The sequence below is a fragment of the Octopus bimaculoides genome, chromosome 1, assembly GCF_046866305.1.
Source record: "Octopus bimaculoides isolate indiv1 chromosome 1, ASM4686630v1, whole genome shotgun sequence".
NCBI classification, from domain to species: Eukaryota; Metazoa; Mollusca; class Cephalopoda; order Octopoda; family Octopodidae; genus Octopus; species Octopus bimaculoides.
This window is the reverse complement of record NC_142928.1, coordinates 86,454,292-86,471,809: the sequence shown is the minus strand read 5'-3', so window position 1 is coordinate 86,471,809 and position 17,518 is coordinate 86,454,292. Positions and strand designations below refer to the sequence as shown.

The 17,518-nt window shown below is 39.3% G+C and overlaps 1 long non-coding RNA gene across 1 annotated transcript; it reads left to right on the top strand.

Moving 5' to 3' along the window:
• Positions 1–330: 330 nt before the first annotated feature.
• Positions 331–7,363, top strand: LOC149137617 (uncharacterized). The gene is made up of 2 exons (XR_016242135.1): positions 331–1,664; positions 7,054–7,363. It is a non-coding gene; the product is annotated as an uncharacterized LOC149137617 (long non-coding RNA).
• Positions 7,364–17,518: the final 10,155 nt, after the last annotated feature.

Here is a 17,518-nt window from a genome sequence, read left to right as displayed (position 1 = left end):
TCTTTTAAAGACAAATCTGAAATAATGTTACTCGGAAGGAAATCACTAATACAAATAAGTTTACATATTGTTAACACATATATTTCACAAAAAATAAATCGGATAATAATATATAAAAGTCCATAGATACAATGAGCTACAATAGTTAGTTTATTGAAAAATGAAAATTCAGCGTTTCGGGCCTTGTTCTTCTTCGAAGAGAAAACCTATCTATGCAAATTCTCCCGTTGCTATTGGCATATATATATATATATATATATATATATATATATATATATATATATATATATATATACGTATTAGAAAGACAGGTAAACAATAACAGGCGTATTTAATATATTTATATGAAAAGTTGCATATGCAAATTACATGATATGATCAAGTCCTATCTTTACAGTTGTTTCGGATAATCGATGACTAATTTATATAACTATGCATAGGAAGTTGATCTTATAGGTATACATAAAATTAAAGGAAAGTATGAACGAGTACGGATTTTGATAGCTCCGTACAGGAAAGTCACAATGACCTCGCCAGAAGAACCAGAGAAACCTTAGAGAAGGTAATGTAAATGAATATATATAAGTTATATAAATTAGAACGATAGAGAGAAACAGAGGAGGAGTTATAGTGATAAGTATAAAGGTCCATCTGTCTTTCTACTTCCATATTCGCTCGATGAACATTGTTTTTATAGCCAAGTTTCTACTTCTACACCACCTAATCCTGATGAGGAAGCTGGAGTTCTTAATCTTGATGAAGAAGATTCCGATTTCTCTGAACACTTCTTGGTAACAATTTATATTAAGCTTACATAAGCGTTTTATAACCTATTCTTTATAAATGCGCGCGTGTGTTTGTGTGTACGTGCGCTTGTGCGCGTACAAGTATGTATAAATGCAAATATGTATGTGTGCGTGTGTGTGTATTCTCTGTAAGGATGACAAGTGGTATTTGCACTCCTCATGGGAAACTAACTATTGTGTTTTGTTATCATTTTGATCTAGAAACGTTTTTGAATTAACTTGTAGTGACGTCATATTAGCGCCAAAAAAGCATAGGCGCCATTGTTGAATCTTTAACCTCGCATGCGTGAGTTTAAACATAGAAGCGTTCCCGCTTCGATTCTGTCTCTTACCAAGGCAGACAGCGACCAAGCAAGACGTCTAAGCAAGCTCTCCCATTTGAATGTGGTTGAACCAAGTTGTCTTTATAACGACACCAGCACGAAGAACCGTACAACCAACATTTCAGGCTACTCTAAACCGGACAATTAGATGCTGTTTTCCTTTTACACCGAACAATAAATATTTGTTGTTGTTGATCAGTTTGGAGTTTCTGCGTTCGGTCCTCTTCCAATTTAATGTAGGAGAGTTAGGTGTATATCTAAAGATATATAACCCACTCTCCTAAAGTGGTGACCCCGACTAAGGAACGACAGCAGCCACGACAATCTGGACTGATCAGCATCATCTTGGTATGAGCAACACGAGTTTCCGGCCGCCGTCATCATCATCATAACGATTTTTTGAACAATTTCACAGTGAGATATTGACTCTATAGCATTTCCGACTATACGAACTCACATTGTGCCAAGCTGACACAGACGTTTTTGTTTCTTTCTTTCTGACTATTATTTTCCATTTCCTTTCAGGCACGTCAAGGTGGGTTTTCAAAAAAAAAAAAAAGAAAATTTTTTTTTTTTGCCGCAGACAGTACAAGCTCACAACTAAACACACTATACAAAAAAAAAGGAAAACAATACAAAAAAAAAAAAAATACAGAAGGCAACCACATTGTTTTTTTGTTTTTTTTTAGCGAATATTTCTTTTTCTTCTTTTCTTTTTCCATTTTGGTTCTTATTGTGCACATACATTACAGAGGAAAACAGAAAGGTACAGAAAAAAAATAGTGTTTCCTTTTCCATTTGCGGTGAAAATTTTTTTTTTTGGCCTTTTGCATATTTTACACGTTTTTCGTTATTGTTTCTTCCTATTTTACCTTTGACGGAATCATTTACCGATATGTGTGCGTTGCCAAGCCTGCCTTCATTCGCCGGAGAGACTGACGTATTTTTTGGTCAGTTAGAGAACTATTTTCGGGCGCATGATGTCTCGCCTACTAGGAGGCTGTCTTTAATGCTATGCAATTTGCCTTCGTCGCTTCTAAAAGTGTCGAAGGATTTTATCACGACTCTTAAAGACGACGCGACCTACGAAGAAGTAAAGACTGAGATATTGCGAAGGACTGCCAGATCTGCCACCAGCAAGTTTCATGAGCTGATGGCGGATGAACAACTAGGCGATAGAACTCCAACGGAGTTTTTAACTCATCTACGCGGTCTCAGTGGTGAATCAACAGACGGGCCACTTCTGAGAAAGATATTTTTTACACGGTTACCGTCGCAAGTCCAGACAATATTGGCAACGGTTTCGGACTCGAACTCACTAGATCAAGTGGCCACCATGGCCGATAGGGTCATGGAATTTTCAGTGAACCCTTCTCGACTTGTTTCAAATTGCTCTGAGTCCTCCACGGACACACCACGTACTACTTCCGCAGATCCTGCAAGGCAGTCCTCTTCAGTGACCAATGAGGATTTGCTACGTAGCATTCAGGAGCTCACTCGCACCGTAAATAACCTCTGTTTTTCGAGATCTCGTGGTGGTTCCCAATCTCGTAGCGTTTCCCGGTCTCGAAAATTTTCTCGAGATCGGGGAGCTACCTGGAAGAAGCAAGGTCTGTGTTGGTACCATGCAAACTTTTCGAACAAGGCGACAAAATGTATTCAGCCTTGTTCGTTCAAGGCGTCGGGAAACGAGTAGAGGAGAAAGTGTGCACGTCCCTTTCCTCCACCCAACCTGTTTTTAATCGTGCAATATTCGTCCAGGACCAAGTGTCGAAGAAATTCTTCATGGTTGACACTGGTTCCTGTTGTAGTATTTGGCCGCTTCGTCTAACAGTCGACAAACCTCGCCGTTCTGAAATCGTTTTGCACGCTGTTGATTCATCTCCGATTCCTACTTTTGGTCAGCTTTCTCTACGTTTAGACATTGGTCTTCGCAGAGACTTTCAATGGGTTTTTGTCATAGCTGACATTCCACATCCCATTTTGGGTGCGGATTTTTTAAATCATTTTCAATTATTGGTAGATGTCCGACGTCGAAGGCTTGTCGATGACTCGACATCCCTTTCCACGCCGGCAAGGAGCTCTACCAATTCTCCTCTTAGCCCAGCATTTTTTATTGCCACTGCTAGGGACGCTTTTCATTCTCTTTTAGCGTCTTTTCCGGAGTTGGTGGATATTACTTTCAAGCCGGTTAAACCTGCACATTCGACCCTCCATTATATCACGACGACTGGTCCTCCGGTTTTTTCTCGACCACGTCGCCTAGCGCCTGAAAGTCTTAAGACGGCCAAGGCCGAGTTTGAGCACATGCTTCAACTCGGCCTCATTCGCCCCTCCACCAGCCCATGGGCATCTCCTCTACATTTGGCCCGTAAAGGGGATTCGGATTTTCGCCCGGTGGGGGACTATCGGAGACTAAATGCTGTGACGATAGCTGATCGCTATCCCATCAGGAATTTGCAGGATTTCTCGCGAACCTGCATGGATGCACCATTTTCTCTAAGATTGACCTGGTACGGGCCTATCATCAGATACCAGTAAATCCAGAGGATATCCCTAAAACAGCCATCACTACACCTTTCGGTTGTTTTGAATTTCTATTTATGAGTTTTGGTTTGCGTAATGCTACTAGCACTTTTCAGAGGTTTATGGATGAGGTCGTTCGTGGACTTGATTTTGTATTCGCTTATGTCGATGATATACTCATCGCTAGTGATACGGAAGAGAATCATCTCCACCATCTGTCGCAACTTTTTCAGCGTCTTCGCGCTTATAATGTGAAGATTAATCCCGACAAGTGTCTTTTCGGGCAGTCATCCCTGAATTTTCTGGGACATTTGGTTGATTCTAATGGGATCAAACCTTTTCCTGCTAAAGTCGATGCAATTCAACGCATCGCACCTCCAACCTCTCTGCGACAGTTGCGCCATTTTTTAGGCATGGTCAATTTTTACAGGAGATTCATTGACCGGTGTGCATACAAACTACTTCCTTTAACGAGGCTACTGCATGGCCATTCTAAGAAGGATGCTGGACTCACTCTTACTGATGAGGCGTTATCTGCTTTTGAGTCTGTGAAACAGGAGTTATCCTCCGTTCCTGTTCTTGCACATCCTGCTCCTGATGCTCCGCTTTCTTTATCTGTGGATGCTTCCGATTCTGCGGTCGGTGTTGTTTTGCAGCACACTGTAGACAATCAAACAAAACCTTTGGCTTTCTTTTCTTGTAAATTACAGCCTGCCGAACGCAGGTATAGTACTTTTGATCGTGAGCTATTGGCGATCTATCTGTCAATTCGGCATTTTCAACACCAACTCGAGGGACGAGAGTTTGTGATTTATACTGATCACAAGCCACTCAGTTTTGCTCTGTCCTCTAAAACGGACAAGCTTTCTCCTCGTGCTTTTCGTCACCTGGATTTTATCTCACAATTTACAGGTGACATTCGTCATGTGCCAGGGAAAGAGAACATTCCAGCTGATGCTCTTTCTCGACTTCCTGTGCATTCTATTTCCACTCCCGCGGAAATTGATTTGCTGGAAATTTCGCAGGAGCAACCTTCTTTATCAAGTTTAGATTTGACTTCGTCAAAATTCAGCAACTGTAAATTTGCTTATCTTCCACTCCCTTCATCCGAGGGCTCTATATTATGTAACACATCCACAGGTTCTCCTAGGCCTGTAGTACCTACGAACCATCAACGTTCCGTGTTTGATGCCCTTCATTCTTTGTCACATCCGGGCATCTCAGCAACAGTGAAGCTTATCACTGCTCGGTTTTTCTGGCCCAATATGCGGCGATCAATTACCACTTGGGCACGCTCCTGCATGAAGTGCCAGAGTGCGAAGGTCCATAGGCACGTTCGTGCCCCTCTTGGACAATTTCCTTCTCCTGAAGCCCGTTTCCGTCACGTCCATCTTGATTTGGTTGGACCGTTACCAGTGTGTCGCGGGTTCTCATACCTGTTAACTTGTGTTGACCGTTTCTCACGTTAGCCAGAAGCCATTCCTATAGCAGATATTACTTCTGAGACTGTTGCCCAGGCTTTCGTTTCTGGGTGGGTGTCGAGATTCGGAGTACCGGTCAGTTTGACCACAGATCGTGGCCGGCAATTTGAGGCCGCGCTTTTTCGTGACCTATCACGAATCCTGGGGGTGCATCGTATACGCACCACCAGCTACCATCCCGCTTCTAATGGGATGGTTGAGCGGTTTCATCGACAACTTAAGGCCGCCTTACGCGCCTCGCCCAACCCGCAGTTTTGGGTTGAAATTCTTCCGGTTGTGCTCCTTGGATGCCGGACTGCGGTAAAAAGCTGACCTGGGTTACTCCTCGGCGGAGCTTCTTTACGGCACCACGTTGACGTTGCCAGGTGCGATGGTGGTACCAGACTCATCACAACCACCACGCCCAGAGTCCTATGTTACTCGGTTGCGAGAGTATTTCTCCAATCTTCCATCTATGGGCCCCAGACAACAGTCACCTCCCTTTCGAGTGCCAGCAGACATTGAGTCTTGGTCTCATGTGTTTATTAGGGATGATTCTGTCAAAGGACCCCTTGTTTCTCCTTACAAAGGACCCTATCGTGTGCTTTCTCGCACTCCAAAGTTTTTCAAGGTCGACGCTAATGGTCGTACAGAAATTGTGTCTGTCGACCGTCTGAAAAAAGCGTACCTTGACAAACCTTCAACTCCCGTGGACGACATGCCCGTGTTTCAAATGCCGCACACACCACTATCACCACATACATTGTCAACGCCTTTACCAATGCATACACCAACATCAGCACCATCACTATCACACACACCAACGATTACACCACCTTCGTCGTTGCAAAGGAACCCTAGCGAACCTTATGTCACTAGGTTTGGCAGGACGGTGCCAAGAAATTGGAAAGAACTATTTACGTTTGATTTATTGTGTTTTTACTGGACAATTTCAGTTTTTTTTATTATTTTATTGAACATTTTTCTTCCATTCAGGAAAAAAACTATGTATCCGGTTCGTAAAGAGTTACACAAGACTATAGTATGTCCATACGCGGGAGGTTGTGGTCAGTGGCAGAGCTATAGTTGAGCATCGATGCCAGTTTCGACCTGTTACCTGGTATTAAATATCCAAATCGGCTAGCTCTCACTGTTGTGCGTGAGTGGATAAATCCCGCTCATACAGTGAAAATAAAACCGAGTGTTTTGATATATATTTGTGCCGCATTTTCTGCGTGGTTTTCGATGGCCATCTCGCCTCAGACGTCCCTCCAAAATTTTTTAATTTCGTGTTTCACACTCAAGGGGGAGCCATTGTAGTGACGTCATATTAGCGCCAAAAAAGCATAGGCGCCATTGCTGAATCTTTAACCACGCATGCGTGAGTTTAAACATAGAAGCGTTCCCGCTTCGATTCTGTCTCTTACCAAGGCAGACAGCGACCAAGCAAGACGTCTAAGCAAGCTCTCCCATTTGAATGTGGTTGAACCAAGTTGTCTTTATAACGACACCAGCACGAAGAACCGTACAACCAACATTTCAGGCTACTCTAAACCGGACAATTAGATGCTGTTTTCCTTTTACACCGAACAATAAATATTTGTTGTTGTTGATCAGTTTGGAGTTTCTGCGTTCGGTCCTCTTCCAATTTAATGTAGGAGAGTTAGGTGTATATCTAAAGATATATAACCCACTCTCCTAAAAACTTTTGCCGATGTAAACCAGCAAAATTTTCCTTAGAATCCGCAGCTTGCTCTGTTAAATTCGAAACTAAATAGAAATACCGTAGAAATACGGATATCGAAAGATCTTGTTGTAAATTGTAACATTAGGTTTTATATTTTGTGCAGTCTTCGAAGATTATCAGTTAATTAAAACAGTCATTAGAAGTTTTGATTTATTTTTTTTTACTTTTCTTCTTTTTTTTTTGTATTATAGGTATTACTGATTTCAAATTTTGGCACTAGGTCAGCAATTTCGGGAAAGCGGCAAGGTCAATTACATCGACTCCAATGCTTAATTGGTACTTCTTTTATCGATCCCGTAAGGATGGAAGGCAAAGTCGACCTCGACAGAATTTGAACTCGGAATGCAAAGACGGACGAAATGTCACTAAGCATTTTGTCTGGCGTACTAACGATTCTACCAGCTCGCCGCCTTGATTATAGGTAATATTAGATGATGAACTGATGTCATCTTTGCACTTCCTCCTCTTCGGGGTAAATAAAATATGTGGTTAAAAAGTTTACTTTGCTGCCATGTCGTTCGATTCCGCTGTGTTGTCCCTTGGCATGTGTTTTCAAGTATTGCTTTGGGTTGGTCATGACCTTGTAACTGATCTTAAAAGGTGGTGACAATATTCACGTGAACAGAGAAAATAATTGCAGTGTTCTGCCAGGCAGCATTTATTTCTGATTAGATTACTTCGGTTCAACTATTTAGAAACGCATGGCTGTTTTGAGCATAACTTCTCTTCATGATGCCCTATCAATTACAATTATTTTCCATCTTTTTTCACGTGAAAATCGCCACCACTTTTTAAGATCAGATCCATAGAACATCTAAACCGGCTACAACTGGCTAAAATATTCTACCTGTCTTACGTTGAAACTGGTCAGACCCAACCTCTCACATCAACCAACAATGTCCTTCTAAAAGTAAACAACCACATCGTCGAAATCTCGAAACGATGAGATAATGCAGGACTAATTCAAAACAATGTGAATTCATACGCATTAAATTTGACTGAATAATTTGAATGTTAAATGAGTAAGGCAGTATTCACATCTTCGGTTTGTAAAGAGTTCATTTTTAGAAATACAGCTCTACATAGTGTAGTAGACGCCTTGGAATTCTTCCATCACTCACACGAATATCATAGTCGACCAAACCTCAAACTACTACATCGCAAGAGCTTTCATTTCTGTATTTTATAACTCCTTCACCTCAATATCATTCACATAGTATCTCCCAAAATATGTGCAAAAGATACTTTTGATGAAAGCACTCCATCATTTTAACATGTTTTAAATATAGTGGGCATGTTTCACAACCATGTAGCAGAACAGATAATATGCATGTTGTGAAAAAAGACGTTTCTGTGTGTGTGTGTGTGTGTGTCTCTTTCTCTCTCTCTCTCTCTCTCTCTCTCTCTCTCGCTATATGTATATATATATATATATATATATATATAAACCAATCAGAAGGACAACGTGAATCACGTAGGTAAAGTAAATTTTAGAGGTAATACTTGATAATTGGAAGCACCTGTATATGCCAGATAGTAGCCGGGGTGAAAGAATAAATTAAAAACGTAAAAATAAAAACAGAACACAAAGGATTCCGGGGTACACGTGTTTCAAGCTTTATAGTCGTTGCATCATTATATGGGTATACAATTGATAGACAGGATGGTACAAAGCTATCTTCAGCCGCAAATATATTCTCGCTATATTTTCGCTATCATCTCAGCAATATATATATATATATATATATATATATATATATATATATATATATATATATATATATATATATATATATATATATATATATATATATATACTGCTGAGATAATAGCGAAAATTTTCTAAACGTGTTCCTCGATTATGTTTGCAATTTCGTTGTCTTCAAGATTTGCATCCATGTCTAGCATATTCCAAGATATTACGATTATATATGCATACGTTTAATACATACATACATATATACATACATACATGTCTGTATATATGTATGCACAATTATATGTATGTGTTGGTCGAGCTGTTGATGCATACACCCAAGTGTGTGCATGTATTCACCTAAAGAATCTTAGATGTAGAATTTTTGGAATGTCTTACGAATCTTCACTGTGCCTCTAATAGACTGGATTTGGAGAATCCACGTCGGTTTTTTTTTTGTTTTTGTTTTTTGGGGTTATTTTGGCTTCTTTGTAAAACCTAGTACTTCTAGGTTTTTGTGCAAATTTGTTGGTACATAACCTAATGCACCAATGAATTTATAGTCAGGATACAAGAGCTGTAAGTTCCGCATTAATTCACCATACATGTTCTCTTTTTCCTCAACTTTTGATTGTACATTCACATCAGCCTGGCAGCTTACCTCTACAACAATGCATGACTTTTGTTCCCTGTCCCATAGAGCAATATCAGGTTTATGTTTGCACCGAATTGTTGTTTTTATTGGACCGTTCCACCAGTATTCCTTGTTTATAAAGGTGTGAATACATGCTGGTTCTGACATGCCTTGGATGTATACGTCAGGGCAATCCTTCCTGCGGGTAGCATTGTAGATAGTCTTTGCAACTATATCATGCTTAAGAGGCAGGTAGTATCTTGTAGACATTTTTGAGCAGCTGCTGATGATGCGAGTAATATCTTCCACACTGGTATAGCAGACCGACATTTTTTATTACAACGTAGAGGTTTGGTGGTATCTTTGTCTCAAAGTAATGTACCTGTCACAGGTCCAGGAGAGGCTACTCTTCTTGTCAATGCTGTTGTTATCCTCTAGCTTACGGAATATGTACTCATGCTTCGCTTTTTGCTGGTATGATACAGTCCAGCCTTCTTTGGGTTGGACCAGACAGTTGTATTCTCAGAGTACCGGTTCAGTAGTTCTCCAACTCTGAAGCTGTTGTAGCTCTCACTTTTGAGCATGCATGGAAAGTATTCATTTCTTCCTTTACTACTTCTTTCGTTCGGTAGGTGTTGTCTGAGTGATACAATAATGGCATTCAAAGGTTGTTTGGACTGACCTTATGCCTCTGCCGCCATCACTTCGTCTCACAATATATTTCACTCATAATTATTATATTATTCGTTAAATTAAATTCAATCTTGTTTTGTTTTGGAAAGAATTGAACATAAAGTTTTCACTTTTTTTATAGTAGTAACTATGAAAGACTGGTGGGATTATTATTTGTATGGACTTAAAGATTGGTCGCTATTTAGTATACAATTTAGTTATTATAGGTTTACTATTAATACCGATACAGATGTACATAGATTTATGTGTTTCTTGTAGTTTAACTTTAAAGTTAGTGTTTAATCCTGCCTATATTTAGATTTAATGAATGTGGTTATTAAGCTTTCACTTTTATATTATACTATGGAAAACTGTAGGGAATATTGTTTGTATGACTTAAAGGTTTGGTAGCTGTTTAGTTACATATTTAGGAGTTGGTTATAGATTTACTTGTTGAACTTATTTACCGATACTGTTGTACATAGTTTAAATGAGTTTGAAAGTTGTGGTTTCTTTGGTATGCTTGTTCCCAAACAACACTTATTTTAGTGCTGTTGACACCACCGGATTGAATGGTACTGCCCAGGTGTCGAAACCATAATGATATCCGAGGGGCAGCTGATGATGGAGGTATGTTGGATTGTTAGTATGGCTGTTTTTGTATATGTGGAATAGTATTATAACACATCTTTTTGATAGATTCTATCAGCGTCGCTGTTAATACGAAAGTTGCCAATGGTGGTCAGTACCTTTCTAGTTTTGATGTCCAGGCTGCGTAATTTGTCGAGTATCCAGTCCAGTATCCCAAAGGTTGGTACTAGCACTGGCACTGCAAAAGCATTGTGAGATATGGTCTTGTTAAATGCAGACAGCTCTGAGTTCTATATTTTTCTGAGTCCTACTCTTTCGTTATTCTGACTTCACTCACAACATCAACGTATGCAACATTCTCATCAATTCCGAGATACTTGTAGCTTTCATCATTAGATATAGGGGAGATAGACAAGCCAATAATGTACATATTCTCTGTCTTGTCGACAATCTTCCCTCGATTCACTATCATATATGAGCATTATTTTGCCCAAATTTAATTCCTGTCTCACGTGAGAATGTTTTGACTAGTTATAACTGTCTCTTGATGTTGTTCATGTTATCAGAATATAACTTTAGGTCATCACTAAAAAATGTGGGGGTGACATTAATTTTATTCTTTTTTGCATATCCCAAGATATCCAGGGCTGACAAGTGGTTCACCGCCAATAAAATTATCACCCTGGAATATGCCTGTTGGTAGCTTAAATCTGTTTGTAACAATTGGTGTTGCGTTAGTGGTTGTCAGTGATAATTGTGTGTTCTGGTCTGTCTTTCAATGACATTCACTAGAGCAGCAGGTACTTTGTCAAGGTGTTGGGATTCTATCATCCATGAGTAAGGCACAGAGTCGAACACCTCGTAGTCTAGCCATATTGTCAAGAGATCTACGGCGTTGTTTCTTGGCTTCCTTAAGAACAGCTTTGTTGAGGAAGAGCTATTCAGAACAGTGTCAGATTCCTTTCTTTGATTCTGCCCGTTCATCAGTTATCACACCATTTGTTTGGCCCTGGTCTTGGAGAAACATAACATATTGTGTTATGTACAGTTTGTACATAACATTCAAACATGATGCTATGGGCCTATAGGTTTTGGTCACAAGGGTCTTTTCTTTCTTGGGGGAAAGAGTAGTCCGTGCAACCGACGGCCAATCTAGTATAACCAACTCAGCATCCATTGTTTCGTAATTTCCTTCTAAAACATGAGCTTTTTATACCAGTAGCATACTATCAGGTAATTTTCCATTCTGCAATTTTGTAATTACCGCCAGGTAACATCACTGGTGATGTTCTATGTTTTTGGAGAGGCTGCATCGTGATTCTGCTCTTTGTTTATATTCTAGATTCCCTGCCAGAATGACTGTAGATATTCCTAGGAAGGAGCATTTGCTACCTTGATAGTATCGCGTTTCCTACTGCGATATACAACTTGTGGGTTTTGGGTAAACTTACAGTTTATCTTTTTCGTTCATGTTGTAAGGGACGACCGTGCGAACTCATAAAAGGAGATATGGTGACGAATGGAAGAACAGAGGACTCCTTTTATTTAAACGTGTCACACGGTCGAACATACAAATATATATCAAATAATGATATAGATGATATGTTATGCGACGATAACATAGATGACCAGTAATGAAAGACCACAACCGTATTAGATGAATAACAGATATATTTATTGTAGCGTTAAAGATGTATGTCTGTGTGTGAGTGTGAATGCGACATATAAGAACATAATCAAAGACAGGCCGTCATACAAAGAAAAGTGTGTATGTGAGTGATACATGTGTGTATGAGTGTTTACAGCAGATAGAAAGAGAGTCAATAACACGTGAGCAATTATACCAGATCGTTAGTACACTATAGGAAAAGTTCTGTATGTGAAAGTGAGGAAAGGCTGAGTGTGGCAGAGCTTATCACTAGTTGTGTTTTGGCGTCGATGCCAGGGCCTTGATTCTTGTTATACAGATGTTCATCGCTGGCTGAGAATTTCTTGTCTGTTTAAGAACTCTTGTCTGTTTATTTACCGTGGTGAAGCTGAGTCACCTAACAGAATCGAAGAGAGAGATGTGCCGCGGAGTTTGGTTTGGTGTACATAGTAAATCGTGTTGACGCTGGTAGCGTAGAGGCTGCTTGGTAGGTGCTCGTAGAATCGTGTTGGTCATGATGATGATGCTGGATAGTAGTAGTAGACTCTTGTTGCTGATGTGGCGACGGCGGAGGTCATCGTGGCTGGACGAAGCTGTTGAAGTGGTCGCTGGAACTGCTGCTGCTGTCGTGTGGTACACGGAACAGTTCTGAAATAGAAACTGGACCGAGACAAATTTGTGGGGTATGAGTTGATCTATATATAGCGTTAAGAGGGCTCCAAATGCCTTTAGAATTTTACTCTATCACGTGACCTTATTAGGGGCCGTGATTGGTCAGTTTGCGTTCTGGCGGGAACGGTTCGAAGAAGTTGCCGATTCGAATAATGATCAGTCACGTGATGGACAAGGAATGGGTTCTCTACTACGCTCGCATTTATTTATATTTAAATGAGAAGATTGTATGTAATGGCGATAGTAGTTTGTATCTAATGGCGGGAGGTAGTTTCACTACAATGTGATATTTTACAATATCGAAGTTTTTTCACTTACCGCCCGTAGATCTTGCCGGACAGTTTGGAGAATCTATAATACAGTGGTATCTGGCGATTCTTGAACTCATTTACATTTGATGTTAGTGTCTTATAATTTTCCTGGTTCTATTGATTTCTTTTTTTTTAAGGGTGGTAATCCAACTTGACTCAGTATTATCCTTTGGATCGGTCTCTTTTACTCTCATCTGTTGGTGCACAGTTACTGAGGCACAACATAGCAGGACATTTGTTGTCCGATAGCTCGTAAATTAGTCGATCGCAGTTAACATCAGTTCAGTGGGGTTTTTTCCCAACTCGTGTCGGTACTGTTCTCTTATGCAGCGCCTTATGTATGGAAGTAGTAAAGTTCTGCATGAGCTTCGATGCAAGCTCCATAGAATTTTATATTTCTCACTTGTTTTTGTAGGATTGTTTGCCACATGTCTGTGTAGTGGTGGTGATTTGTTATTGTTGTGTTATTGCTGTCGTTCGCAGACCCTTCACAGGAAATGTTTAGTGTGTTGTTAGTACGAATATTATCTTTTGTGCATTTTGAATGAGTGATTTTTCTGGTAAGATGACATATTTTTAAAAAATGTAGTTTGCTGGTGTAATTGTTTTTAATGAAAAATTTGAGTGTGTTGATTATTTCTTATCCCAATATTCTTTAAATCTCATGTAGCCTATCGAGGGAACTTCTCTAGCCTTTCTGTAGAACTGGTATATGTTTTGGTTCAGTTCAAAAGTCTACTGGGGTCTTTCTCAATAGTTCTGCGATCTGCGATAGCTGAGTCCGGGTTCTTTCGTCGCCATGGTGTATGTAAAGTAATTTTTCATGTTGTATATATTTTACTATTTGATTACTGCTATGATCTTTTCAATAAAGGTTGTTTCTTTGCATTTACTCAAGAGAAGATGACCATTTTCTTTTACCGGGCTTGCATTAATGGCATTTAAAGCTATTTATAACAAACTATTGGCTCACCAGATGGTAGAAATATACTCTATCACGTGACCTTATTAGGGGCCGTGATTGGTCAGTTTGCGTTCTGGCGGGAACGGTTCGAAGAAGTTGCCGATTCGAATAATGATCAGTCACGTGATGACAAGGAATGGGTTCTCTACTACGCTCGCATTTATTTATATTTAAATGAGAAGATTGTATGTAATGGAAATAGTAGTTTGTATCTAATGGCGGGAGGTAGTTTCACTACATATGTATGTATGTATGCATCCATGTACGAATGCATGCTTACATCGATGCATGCATGCGTACATGGATGCATAATACATGCATTAGTCAGCAGGAAATGCAGTGCCCATAACCAGTTACAGGGCCTCCAGAACTGAAAGGAGGAAGATATTCTCAAATGGGAAGCCTGTTTGAGATGGTTGCATCGAAGTGGATTTCTCCAAAGGCATCCAAGGCATTAGATAATGGTATTAACCCAAGCGATGGGTTAAGTCTACCACCCCAGCGGGATTTGAATTCGAAGCACAGCGAATCGGAATAAATACGGGTGAAGCATTCTGTCTAACATTCGTGCAGTTCAACCAAGCTACCGCCTTCAATTGATACTTCTTCCCTTACGTCTTCGAAAGGATAAAAAAGGCAACTTTTACACCAGCGTGATAATACTTAAAAGAGCACAGCTAGTCGAAACATCTCGCGAGGCATTTTGTCCGACGCTTTGTCATCTTTGCCAATTCAAGTGTGTGTGTGTGTGTGTGTGTGTGTGCGTGTGTGCGTGCGTGCGCACGTGTGTAATGCGCATAAGTATTTCACAACACGATCGCGAAGGTTAACTACAATAACAGTAGACTTTTCTGAATTACAGTTACAGCATCGTTGTCATGAAAAGCATATCTATAATTTTATTCAAAATGTTATTTAGAAATAGAAATAGAGAAATCATTGTCGTGTTGGGCGTAATACATATTTTAATAAATCTACATTGTTAAAATTATTCTCGTGTGGGAAAAAAAGTGACAGAAAACATGATTTAAAAATACATGATAGAGAATGACAATATCAATCATTAAAAAGGACTTGCTATACAAGTATGCAGCATAAGAATGACCAAGCAATTAAAAAGATGGGAGACTTTTCTCAGTCGTAGTTAGCCCAAATTAGCGGAACAACAAGGTACCGCGGTTCACTCGACTGTTGAAATGTGCATAACAAAAAATAGATAACTAAATAAAAATAAGAAATAACATTCATTTATTGGAATTTCGAAAATGTAAAATGTTAAAACAGAACTAGTTTTGCTGATATATATATATATATATATATATATATATATATATACTAGCTGACGTACCCGGTAATTCCCGGGAAAGCGGGGCTTATACTTTGGTTCCGTTCTCAGAATTGCTTCGCTAATCCAATAACAACAATACAAAGTATATAGCCCTTAAAACGGTTTTTGTGCATTTACAGAGAATACCGAACTGTCTTACACAGGATCTTGTTTTTAGGAATTCCAATAAGTTATGAATCCCAATAAGTTATGAATACCAAAACTGTGAAGTCAATTATGTAATAACATCAAATTAGTTACCCAATAGTAAGAATTCAAATAAGGTAGCCCCGAAAAGGGCTTTAATGCGTTCCCAGAGTATATAGAACATAAGAGGATATACTAATAAGGTATGTATACTAAAATCGTGAAGCATGTTACGTAATAACAGGCTAATCAGCAATGAGATAATAACAATTCAAAGTAAATAACTGTGAAAAGGGCTTTTGTGCGTTCCCAGAGAATATTACCCTCAGCGGCACTAGTATTGGTATATTCGTGAATAAGTCACTAACCGAAATAAGTGGATCTATTATTTAGGAAAATACTATTTACTTGTTTAAGGATTGTACTGGATAAATTGCGAAAATAACTCTAACAGTTCAAATACTAAGAAATAAGCATACTCAATTTGATTTATAACAAATGATTTAGGAAAATGAATGGGTTATTTCCCTTGGCTGTTAAAACCTGGGTGAATGGGTTTTTCCCTTGACTGTTAAGATGAAATATATTAGATATATATAAGGATCCCTTCCAGGAGCTTAATTATCGATTTTTTTCAACAATCTGAGTATGCCATGAGGTTTCTAGACATGAGTTCTACTCACGTGTTAAGTTCCATCAAAATTGATAAAATGGTGTAGGAGGAGTTAGCTAACAACTCTACAAACACACCCACAGACAGAATTTCCCACGTATGTTGTTGTTGGCATCCTTTTGTCTCGGGAGACAATGGAGTTGCGCATAAACTAATCCAGTCTGGCTTTTACATTTCATGTCCTCTCCAGTTTTGCGCAGACCTGGGCTAGATGTAAGAAAATCCTGGGTAGCCCAATCGTCAGGATTCCTCTCTCGACCTTGCTGACGTAGTCCAAAGGAGTGCAGAGCATTACGTTTGGCACCAGCTTGGTTGCAGGAGCTGCTGGACTGCTGGAAGAGTGTCGAGTCGAACACTAAACCGCCTACGGGGCTCCATTCCGGATTTCTTTGATGGTAGTCTCCTATCCGTAACCCTGGATAGGAGCCCATACTGGGTACTGTCAGTCGGAGCCAGCTGAGCCCGAACTCGTGTCCGGCAGGGTCGTCACTTCCTGGAGTAGTGAAGAAAATCGCTACCCACTACCTATCCCACGTATGTATATATATATATATATATATATATATATATATATATATATATATATATATATATATATATATATATATATATATATATATATATATATATATATATATATATATATATGGGAGTGGCTATGTGGTAAGTAGCTTGTATATCAACCACATGCTTCCGGGCTCAGTCCCACTGCGTGGCACCTTAGGTAAGTGTTTTCTACTATAGCCTCGAGCCGACCAAAGCCTTGTGAATTGATTTGGTAGACGGAAACTGAAAGAAGCCCGTCATGTATATATATATATATATATATATATATATATATATATATATATATATATATATATATATCAACAATACTATGTATTGATTACTAAAAAAAGTATACTAATATCGTGAGCAAGAATTTCCTTTGGTTGAGTTCACAGGGTATTGGTTTTCCATTACAAGAGTCCGAACGTAGTTTTTGCGTGCTTTCCATTCCTTCCAAGCTACGACACTTAACTCCTTACGACCCTCTCTTCTTAATATGGAGAACATGATAACAGCATACTAATATAAAAGCAAGAGCGTTGTATAACTTATGAATGTTTATCTTCCAGAGCCCAAATCAATTTCTTCTGAATATAGTTTGAAGGGGAATAGGCTTCACCGAAATAACTTGTTCTTTGGGACGAGCATCGTTAGTGACATCTCAGAGTGCCAGTTTTTTTTGTTTTTTTTTTCAAGAACACGTCGTTAACTAGCTGCAACTGATTTCAAAACTTCTCTGATATGGGTGCAATTTCGAAAATTTTTCGTTGGT